We start from the raw sequence: 10,345 nt of genomic DNA, 5'->3' as shown, positions 1-10,345 counted from the left end.
GAGAGGTAAAGGGGCGAAGTTGCTGCGCAGACAGGAAGGGCAGGTGTAGCAGAGAGGCAGAGGGTCACAGGAGACGGAGGGGACACTGAGAAGAGGATTAACGCAGTGGTAGGTGTACCCGGAAATGGTGACGGAGGAATGAGGACTCTGAGACGGGCAGGGGCGTACAGGTAGATTTGAGAGTCATAGCGGTTAACAATTTCATTTGTCTTCGAGATCCGAGAAGAAGCCGGGATGAAATTGAAGAAGAGGATAATTCTGCGATAACGGTGTCCCAGGACTTCCCGCGCACTCGCTCTGCCCACACACCTAAATGGACGCCATTCCTTCTGCCAGTCACAGAGTCCGCTGTCCCAACCAAATTCCACTCTTTCCCATTTATTTCCACATTCGCGATTTCAATGGCAGTCCACGCCTTCCCATTCACTCCCATCGAGCAGACTCCCAATGAGAACTCACCATTCACACCGGCCGTCCGAACTCCCAATGGATTCCATTCACTCTTATCTTCCGCACCCCCAATGGGAGCCAACTCTTTCTACGTAATGCCATCGTCTGAACTCCAAATTGAATGAAACCCTTACTATTCACTGCCACTCTCCGAACTCCCAATAGGGCACCACCGCTTCCCATTTACTTACTCTGGCCGCAATCCTAATGTGACCCTACCCCTTCCTATTCACTCCTACTGTTCGCACTTCCAAAGGGACAACATCTGCCTCCTAATGGGATTACACCCCTTCCCATTCACTCCACCCATCCGAAATATCAATGGACTACACCACTTCTCATTCATTTCCACCAGGCGCAATCCTGTTGGTCTCCATCCGTTCCCACTCACTCCCACAATCCGAAATCCAAACTCCACCCTTCTCATTTATTCTCACCGTCCGAAATACCAATTGTACCCACCCCTTCCCATCAACTCCCATTGTCTGAACTGGAACTCCCAATGGGAACGCACCCGTTCTCGTTCTCTCCCATCCACCGCCCATCCCCCGTGGACTCCATCCCTTCCCATCCACTCCGACCGTCCGCACTCCCAATCGACCCCACCCCTTCCCATTCCACTCCCACCGTCCGCGCACACAATAGAACCCATCCCTTCCCATTCAACCCCACCGTCCACACTCCCAATAGACCCCAACCATTCCCATTCACTCCCGCCGTCCGCACCCCCAAAAGAACACACCCCTTCCCATCCACTCACATCGTCCACACTCCCAATTGACTCCATTCCTTCCCACCCACTCCCACAGTCCGCACTCCCAACAGATCCCAACCCTTCCCATTCACTCCCACCATCCACACTCCCAATAAACCCCACCCCTTTCCATTCACTTCCACCGTCCGCTCTCCCAATAGACCCCACCCCTTCCCATTCAACCCACCATCCGCTCTCCCAATAAACCTCACCCCTTCCCATTCACTCCCACCGTCCTCACTCCCAATAGAACCCGCCCTTCCCATTCACTCACATCGTCCGCTCCCCTAATAGACCCCAACCCTTCCCATTTACTCCCACCGTCTGCACTCCTAATAGACCCCACTCCTTTCTCATCCAATCACAACGGCCGCTCTCCCAATGGACTCCTTCCCTTCCCAATCCATCCCATCGTCCACTCTCCCAATGGACTCCCCCCCTTTCCATTCACTCCCACCATTTGCTCTCTCAATGAGATCTCTTTCCGTTCATTTCCAACGGGGCTGGTATCCTGGAAATTTGATGTATTGCTAAAATCCCTGTGTGCAAGAACCCAGAGCTGGGTTTATAGAATTTGAATTCGATGAGTTTATAAGTTTCAAGGACAGACAAAGGTCGTTTGGACATTGACGACTTTGTAAAACCAATGGAACCCTACTTCCTGGTCGAGTTAGCGGATAATGGTTAGACTGAAGGAACTTCACCACGCTTCCTGAAGATGAAGGAGGGATTAGTGGGTTTCATGTTTTCCATGCCCCACGCCAACAGTTTTATTGCATTCGGTTCCCGCTCTTCATATAGCACGCCGGAAAATTTACAAGGTAAGGTTCCCTGTCTCCGTATCCTAAAATAGGAATCTTACCGCACTCGTTTCTCGCTCTCTGTATCCTCTCTGCAAAACGCTTGGAGTAATATCTCACAGGATCTGGAGATGTGTGTGCCAGAACGGTCTCCATTTGATTGCGATCACAAATAATATCACATAATCACAAATAATAAATATTTCACATGATAAATATGTTCTTCGGGAGGCTCCTGATTGAAAATGGTCAATAGGGAGCAAACACGCAAGGATTTAATATTGTCACCAGGGAGGGAGTTACACACGGAGTTGTGATGGCCGTGGTCACCTTATTTAAGTGGCCGTCAGGGAGGAAATGATACACGAGAGTGGGAGTGACAAGACGAGTTAAAATGGCCGACAGAGTGGGCATGACGCTCTGATTAAAAATGACCACCAGGAAGGGTGTAATGAGCTTATTAAAATGGGAGCTAGGGAGGGATTAAAGCCAGAGTATAAAATTATCATCAGGGAGAGAATGACGCGCCGGTATGCCATTGCCACGATAAGGGGAATTACTCGCGGATTTAAATTGGTTACCAGGGAGGGAGAGATACAACGACCGAAAATGGACGCCAGGGAGGGAGTGAGAAACTGACAAATCAGAGGTTTTGGCTCCCGACCTAAAATGGTCACTGTTTCCATTGTTGTAATGGCAGGTAGTGAGGGAGTGACGGACAGACTTAAAAACACCAACAAGACGAGAGAGACCCATTGGGATAAAATGGCCAAAAGGGACGGAGTGACACATTGAGAAAAGAGAAGGTAACGGGTCGATGTAAAATTGTCCACTGGGAGGAAGACATACGCTGATTTAAACCGGCCACTGAATCGCTTATATTGCTGACGTGGCAAGTTAGGGTTAGTGATAACTTGGTCAAAGTCAGCGCCAGGAAGAGACGCCAACAACATTATTAATTTTGTTGAGGGAAAGAAGATGTCGTGACTGAAAGAGACCCCAACGGCTTTGTTGAAATGGGCACCAAGGAGGGAGCGATGCCTTAGTTTAAGTGAGCGGTAGAGAAGGAATAAATGACACATGGACTTAAAATTGCGGACACTTCACCAGAAATAGCTGCTGAGGAGGGAGTGGCATATTGATAGAAGTGAGCAGAAGAGAGTGAATGACGCGGTGATTTAAAATGGGCGGATCCTTGTTAATGTGGGCGCCTGGGAAGGAGCAATTCACTGACTTACAATGGTCATGGTTGCACAAAGAATGGATGGCGAAGGAACGTGCGATGTCCACGGATACAATCTGGGATCGAGTGTGATTAGATGGTAATAGCGGGATTTTAATTTGAAAGTCTAGGTGGTGTATTTTATCCAGGATTGGGTATTGTATATATGACTTAATTGTAAGTAATTACTTCGTGTATATACATAGAGTGATGGGACGAGAAGTGGACTGATAAGACGATGAGCGTGGCGAAGTAACTCACTCAACACTCACGGAAGTGCCTGTCACTAATTGGCGGCGAACATAGATAAGACAAGGGCGGGGCGTGGAACGGTGAAACGATAGGAAGGGAAGGGAGTGATAGGACGGCGAAGAGAGGGACAGGATGGTGAGGGTGGGTGAGGGACTTACTCAATAGTGGAGGAAGGGTGGGTGGTAAGAGTTCCTTCCCAAAACGCCCGCTGGCCAGGATAAGATGGACGCTATCAAGGGCTGTTGGTGGGGGTGTGGATGGGGGAAAAGGGGGGTCAGGGGGTCAGGGGACGCGGTCAGGGCTGATGGTTAGGAGAGTTGAACGTCGCTAGGAGGGAGTGGGAGTGTCACATATCGACAGAAGGAAGTTGTGCGTGCACAAAAGAATACGTTGACCACACAGGACGGGATGGATGGCGGGAGAGAAGCCAAGGGTCAGGGAGGGGAGAGAGTCCGGACTGATGGAACGGATAGGAGACTGGATGAAAGAGGGATAAAATACTGGGAGTGGGGATGAAAATTGGCATCACAAAATGTCAGTCAACCAGCTTAAGATGCACAACATCGAGGTGGTGTGAGGATCGAGGGCTGTGGAAGGGGGCGGGAATAGGGGTTTGCCAATGATGATGTGGGAAAAAAGTGACATGACGCTGTGGTGAAGAGTGACTCACTTATTGCTGGGGAGATGGGTGGGAGGGCCCCACTCCTTGTCACAAAATGGCTGCTGGTAGAAGTTTAGACGGACGGCGGGGAGAGAGGGAAGCGGAGGAAAGGAAAGTGGTGATTGGGTAGTTGGGATTAAATGAACAGAGCGAGGAGTGAGCGGACGGTGAACGTCAGGGTTCGAGACAATCTATGATACTGGGAGAAGCGTCGGCTTTGGTACCCAGAAATAAATGATCCCCAGCCAGTATGAGAAGGGCAGTGATAGAGAGGAGGACGAGGGGACAGAGAGTGGAGTGTTTCAAGAGTAAAGGGATGGAGTAAGGAGTGAGAGGACAGTAACGTGGGGAAGAGATTGACTCAAAGTAGGAGGACGGGCAATAATGGGGTGGAGGGGATCAGGAGTGGCGGGGCAGTGAGGGTGGGGCAGTGATAAACTCGAAGATGGAAGAAGGTGGAATGGGGCACGATGAAGGTGCGGTAAGATTCCCATCACAAAATGGCCACCGGCTGAGAATAAGATGCATGACGTGCAGAGGCGAGTGGAGGAGGAATCGGGAGTGATGGGATGGCGACGGTTGGGGAGTCAACCCGCTATTGCTGGAAATGAGCTAGCTACGGGGAGGACGATGGTTACGAGAAACTGCTGGCACCCTCACACCGTTTCCAAACCCCGCCGAGATATTTCACTGCCCTTCTTAGGCTGTTCCTCCCAACTGTATCAAACAGTCCCGTGCATGGGCAAGGGGCCCCTCAAAGGCAGGACTGGCGGCGGGCTTTCTGGAGAAGATGGTGGCGAGCTCTGGGGGTGCAGACTAGTTGGAGTGGGTCACCACGATATACTGCAGAAGAGTCAGAGATTGTGGAACGGAGTATGAAAAGGAGGGGACAAGATGAGTAAAACCATCTTCACCCCGTTTTCAGCCATCCACTTCACTACGCTCTCCGTCTCGTTATACAACCCTCGCTCCCCAATCTCTGTCCTTCTGCTCTCCCCTCCCCCTCACGGATCCCGCTACCTTTCAGTCTCCTTCCCCTTATCCCACCCTCCAGCGTCCCTTTTCCCTAGACCCCCTTTCCCCCGTCCCCACACCCGTCTCTCATTCTTCTCTCTCCACTTATCATCCTCTCGCTCTTCCCACTCTCTCTTTTGCGTCACTCCCCACACACATCCCGTGCACTGAAAGATCCCACTTACCACAGGAGCCCGTGCAGTGTATCACTCGATGTCCCTGCAATTGACGATGGAGATGAGGACGGACACAATCAGCGACACAAAACAGCTAAACAACAAGGTCATTGTGACCCCACACACGGTCCTCTGAGAGTGAGGGAAACGGGGAAAGGTTGGAGAGGGAGATGTTGGGAGGAACTTGGTGGGTAGGTGGAGAGAGGGATAGACATAGAGGGGTATAGCGAGAGATCGAGAAATACAGTAGATGGGTGGCGAGATGGAATGTGAGAGACGGTGAGAAGGATGGGAGAGAATGCTGAGACAGTGGTAGAGGAAGAGGGATGGGGAGACAGAGGGAGAATGGGTTTAAAAGAGAGAGGAAGAGATAGAGGTGAGAGTAGAGTGTCCTATCCTCTGTGTGGGCGTTGTTAGTCTGTCATGGGTCATCACGGGATGGGTCGATGTCGCCGGCTTCTCCACCTATCAATTCACTTTTGACCTACTAACTCTGTGAGTGTCAGCATGTTCATTTTTTTCTGCGTGATTTCGAGTCAAGCTGGCCTTTTCGGCTGCACTGGACACGGTTAACAATCTTACGTAAAACAGTGGTGACGAGGATGCGATCTGTGACGCTCGCTCTTTTGGATTCTATGTTCACATTTGAACCATGACCTTAATTGGACAAGTTCAGTAACACTGTGTTTCACAGACGAAGAGAAGGTTTGCGTTGAAATGTTTGACTAGTACTTCGCGGCCAACATCACTGAGCCAATCAAAAGGTTACTATCTTGCTCAGTTTATGCAGACTGGAAACAAACAACATCGTCCGAAGTTTGATGAATACCGATTTGCTTTCTCTGAAATTTTCTGAGGAACTTCTGAGATTAATTGCATCTCATTACAATCCTAAACCATTAGATATTGTGCAACGCGTTAGATTCAGCTCTCGTTTTCAGTTAGAAAATGAATCGATAGCAACGTTTGTTGCTGAATTAAGAAAACTGACTGAACTTTGTGCTTACGTTGCTGTTAAAGGAGTTATGATACAAGATCACTTAGACGTCGGCGTGATGTTCGCATTCACCGTCGCCTATCGGCAGAATCAGAGCTCTCACTTCAGTCAGCCTTTGATATCGCAAATGGTATCGAAGCGTCAGATCAAAATAAAGTTATGTTGCAAGAGTGCCAAGTACAAAGAGCGGTGACGTCCCCATCATCTACAACAGCGGCAGATGGTACTGACGTTAACAAAGTGTCCTTAGCTATGAATCACAGGAATTATACTCCGGGTTTTCCCATGTTACTGTTGCGCTGAATTTCAGCAGAAGCCTACTGACTGTTGACACCGACACTCATTCAGTCCTACTTGCCAAAAGAAAGTACACTAGGCCAGTGTTAACCGATCTTAGCCTCCATCCAAACCAAAACGTTCCACAGCATCAGATCTCTTCTTACTGATCATGATGTGGCTGACCAAGACACGTTCTGGTCAGTGGTCACCAACTTCCACTTTCCCCGAGTGTTGACAGTAGGACGCTCATCAATCCAATGCAAAACAGAGATGTTGAAATTCACTGTTGATGAAGGTCACCATTCCATAAATAAACAATCCAAATATTATTTCCCGAGCACTCTCAAGAGGGTAAAATGGATTCCCAGACACTGACATATTTTGGTATAGGTAAAGGAGATCATGAAGACTGGCAAAGCAAGCAGAAATGGCAAATGATCTACTCCTCATAAAACGTATGAAGGCTCTGGCCCGGAATTACGTTTGATGGCCAAAAATTGATGAAGGCATCGAGCACATTGTTCGTGCATGAGATCCCTGCCAGCAGTCTCGACCTATAAACGCTCCGTCCCATGGCCAACTAGCCCCTGAAGACGTTCACACGTTCACTACTCGGGTTCATTGGACAGTCACATATCATTGGTAGTCGCCGATGCGCATTTCAAATAGATTGAGGCCAAAGCGGTTAAAACCTCGACCGGCCAGACGAAGATAAACATTTTACACACAGTATTTTGTACGCATGATATCCCCGATACTGTGATAATTGTCCCGCTTTTACAGGTAAGGGATTTCAACTGTTTTTACAAAGCAGTGAAGTTCGATCGCAACATACGCCCACTTATCACCCATCTTCAAACGGTATGGCTGAATGAGCTGTCCAGACTGTCAAACGGGGACACAACCGTTGAATGGGGATTATACTCCACAGGATCTAATGGCTATTTTTCCGGTGTCACATAATCAAACAAACCACCACACGGGTACTGATGGAACGCAGGTTGCATACCCAATTAGATTTATCGCGACAGAGCCGGAAGGCCGAGCAAGAGAGACAAAAGGCAAGGAAAGTGTAGTACGATTGAAATACGGTACAACGGCACTTTTAGGTGGGAGATCTGTTTATTTTTGTTCGCAGGAATCCTGGATGAAAGGAAAATTTGTAGTAATTTCAGCTCTTGAGGATGATAGTGTATGCCGCTGACATCTGGACCACATCGGGAGAACCCCAAGTAGATCCCTCGTTGCACAACGAGCTAGTGAACATGCCGGGTTAGCCCCGCAACCTATCGAAGTGAATTCCCAGTTAAAAGCACTGGATCCGGAACATCACGGGATCGGTCGATTGATCAGTTAAGGTTTGGCCGATATAATTCTGTCAGTGTGATCGTGTTCATCGTGTCCCGGTGACTACGAGGGATGCAGAACTATTCGGCTGCACTAAACGCGATAAACCTTCTAACTGTAACAGTGGCATTGGCACAGCTCAGCTTACATCATCTATAATTTTGCTGATAATACAACTGTTGCAGGCAGAATCTCAGAGCGTGATGAGGAGCGATACAGGAGTGAGATAGATCGGCAAGTTGAGGTCACAAACAATAGCCTTGCACTCGACATAATCGAAACCGATAAATTGATTGTGGTCTCCAGGAAGTAGAAGTAAGGAGAGCCGGAGAGGCTTCCGGTGTAAGTTGGTGCTGGTCAAGCTCAGTAACCACTTATCCGCGGCAAACAGAAAAAGAAAACAACTAAATACGTTATCAACAACTTATTTTTTTCTGGTAAACGATCGCTGCAAACAAAAGCCTCTATCGTTCCATTCGGAGCTGAGCTTCGGAACGCCTGTATAAACCGGCATTTCTGCGGTGTGAACTGGAAGCTCAACAGCGCTGGACGGTGCTTCCTTGAAGGCCGAATCAAGCCGTCGGGGTCCAGGTCGGAGATCCGAGAAAGAGTCAATGTGCAGCCATTGTTGGAGCGGACTTAGAGGCGATTCGATGTAGCAGAACAGAGGCGAGGCAGAGTCCGACGCCCTGTCCGAGACCGAGGACAGATCCGAGATTAGATCGATTTTAAAGTGGGGCCGAATTGGAAATTTCGGAATAAGCAGAACCGAGGCGGTGAGGCCAGGCCCGAGAGGGTACTGAAGCATAAGGCCCGGATCCGAAAACAGGAACGAAAACTGGTGTACATCCCGTCGGGCCCTGGAGTCCTCCAACTTAGTACTCATAGGAGGTACAACACTTCCTCGTGTTTGATCTCTAAACACCGAAACGTGTTTAAACACTCAGTGCTGACTTTCTGAGCCTTCATATCTTTTTCTTTCATAAATACAGAAGCAAAGTACTTATTAATTGCCTCACGCAATTCTCCGCAGACAAGCAAATGCTCCCCCATTATCCGTGAGTGGTCCCACCCTCTCCCGTGATATCCTGTTGCTCTTGATGTCGGTATGGAAAGCCTTGGGATTCTCCTGAATCCTACTTGCCAAGGACATTACATGCTTCCCCCTGGCTTCCCTAATTCCACTCCGGTCTTCTTTACCGGCTTCTTTATATGCTTCATGTGCATCGTTTGATGAGACCCACTTTTCCTTTTCATTCTTGTTTGCATTCATCATCTCTCTGGACATCCAAAGTTGCATTAATTTCCAACCCCGTCTTTCATGCTAACGGGGACACACCATTCCTGTACTCAATGCTATTGATCTTCCAACAATCTCCGTCTGTCTGATGTGGAGTTGCTGGAGAAAAGGTCTTCGCAAAATCTCTTCTCAGTTCTTGCCTAATGTATCCTACTCCAATTTAACACCCCCCGGAAGCATCATACCAAACCTTATCTGTCGTGGTCGTGAGAGTTAATGAGATGTGATCACTGTTCCCTAACTGCTCCCCACTGAAAGGTTAGTCCCCTGGCCAGGCTAATTACCCAACACCAGGTCCAGTTGGACCGCCCACATATTGATTCAATGAACTCTCCAGCATACACTGAATAAATTCAGCCCTATCTGAAGCCCTTGCACGAAGAAGGTCCCAGTTCATAAGTCCTGTGTAACGGGGACATCGAGGAGCAGATAGGGAGACAGATTCTGGAAAGGTCTAATAATAACAGGGCTATTTTGGTGGGAGATTTTAATTTCCCAATTACTGATTTGCACCTCTGTAGAGCAGGAAGGATAGATAGTGTGCTGTTTGTTAGGTGCGTTCAGGAAGGTTTCCGGAAACAAGATTTATATAAGCCTACAAGAGGAGAGGCTGTACTTGGTCTGCTATCGGGAAACGAACCTGGTCAGGTGTCAGGTCTCTCAGTTGGACAGCATTTTGGAGATAGTGATCACAATTCTATCTCTGTTAACATTGCATTGGAGAAGGATAGAAACAGACAAGTTGGGAAAGCGTTTACTTGGAGTAAGGGGAAATACAAGGCAAGAACCTGGAAGCATACATTGCGAACATATGTTCTCAGGGAAAAGTAAGGCAGAAATGTGGCAAATGTTCAGGGGATATCAGCGTGGAGTTCTACATAAGTAAGTTCCAATGAGAAAGGGAAAGGATGGTAGGGTACAGAAACAATGGTGAACCAAGGCAGATAAAAACCTAGTCAAGAAGAGAAGAAAGCTTCCGAAAGGTTCAAAAACGTAAATAATGATAGAAATCATGAAGATTATAAGTCAAGCAGGAAGAAGCTTAAGAATGAAATTAGCAGAGCCGGAAGGGGCCATGAGAAGGCCGTGGCGA

Source organism: Hemitrygon akajei, unplaced genomic scaffold (genome assembly GCF_048418815.1).
Source record: "Hemitrygon akajei unplaced genomic scaffold, sHemAka1.3 Scf000057, whole genome shotgun sequence".
Classification (NCBI taxonomy): domain Eukaryota; kingdom Metazoa; phylum Chordata; class Chondrichthyes; order Myliobatiformes; family Dasyatidae; genus Hemitrygon; species Hemitrygon akajei.
The sequence above is the reverse complement of the archived record's forward strand: the minus strand, read 5'-3'. Positions refer to the sequence as shown.